Raw genomic sequence first — 1,223 nt, forward strand, 5'->3', positions numbered from 1 at the left:
GGCACAGGGCCTCTTCTGGTACCACCGGACCGTCCAGATGTGCCCACCTGACTGTTTGGAGCTGGGGTGGGGAGGGGCTGACCTTGGACAGTGGAGACAAAGTCCTCTGGCCAGTGAGTAGCCCTGAGCCCAAGAACTTCCCCCCCCCACCCCCACCCCCACCTCCTCCCCTCTTGGGAGCCTCCCCTGATCACCGGTCTTGTCCCAGAAGGCCATTTCCCAGTCCTGTCCAGCTCAGAACTGGGAGAGTGAGAATGTGGTGGGGGGGGAGGGGCAGAGGACGCCCTTTAAGCCCCGGGGCTGCCAGCGCCTGACTCCATTCCAGGGAGATTCTTGCCCGGGTCCACTCCCATCTGTCTGGGCTGTGGCAAAGGGTGGGGGAGCCCAGCCCCAACCGTCCCCATCGCCATCTATCAGGGAGGCCCTGGCTCCCCCGGGCATTGGGAGGTAAGGCTGTCTAGAGGTCAGAAGGGAGAGAGAAGTCTGGGTTGGGGAGACTCAGGCCCTGGAAGGCTGCCTTTCCTGAGCGACGTCCCCAGGTAGGCGGGCTTCTGGGAACCTCCAGGCCCCTATTTCCCGGAAAACCTGGCTGACCCGCTGCTCCAACTCCCCTGACCGGCCCTGCCTCCCGTCTCCGCTCCCAGCTGCGTTCTCTGGAAAGCATTTTAGGGACAGGTTGGCAGACGGGGCCTTGCCCTTCTGCTTTTACCATCCCTCATGCGCCTCTCCTGCCTTGCTGCGTCCTCCAGGAGGAGGCAAGAACCAGGGAGCCTGGCTAGGGTTTGCAGCATCCAGACAGGTGGGTCCCTCCACTCTTAGGTGTCTTGGCAGCCTCACCTGTGGACTCCTGGAGGTCAGGGTGTGTGAAGCCCCTGGCCCGGGCACAGGCAAGCCCTCTACAGGTGCCGTGCATGCGCGTGTTCAGTCGCTTCCGTCGTGTTCGACTCTTTGCGAACTTGGGGACTGTAGCCCGCCAACTCCTCTGTCCATGGGATTCCCCAGGCAAGAATACTGGAGTGGGTTGCCATTTCCTCGTCCAGGAGATCTTCCCCACCCGGGATTGAACCTGCATCTCTTATGTCTCCTGCGTTGGCGGGTGGGTTCTTTACCACTAGCGCCACCTGGGAAGCCTGCCCGTGGCAGGAGATGTCTTTTCCCCTCCAGGAAGACAGGTGGCCAGGTGGCCCATCGGCTGGGTGGGCAAGCCGGGGCTGCCCCCGCGG

The sequence above is a fragment of the Bison bison genome, unplaced genomic scaffold (genome assembly GCF_000754665.1).
Source record: "Bison bison bison isolate TAMUID 2011002044 unplaced genomic scaffold, Bison_UMD1.0 scf7180017864375, whole genome shotgun sequence".
NCBI classification, from domain to species: domain Eukaryota; kingdom Metazoa; phylum Chordata; class Mammalia; order Artiodactyla; family Bovidae; genus Bison; species Bison bison.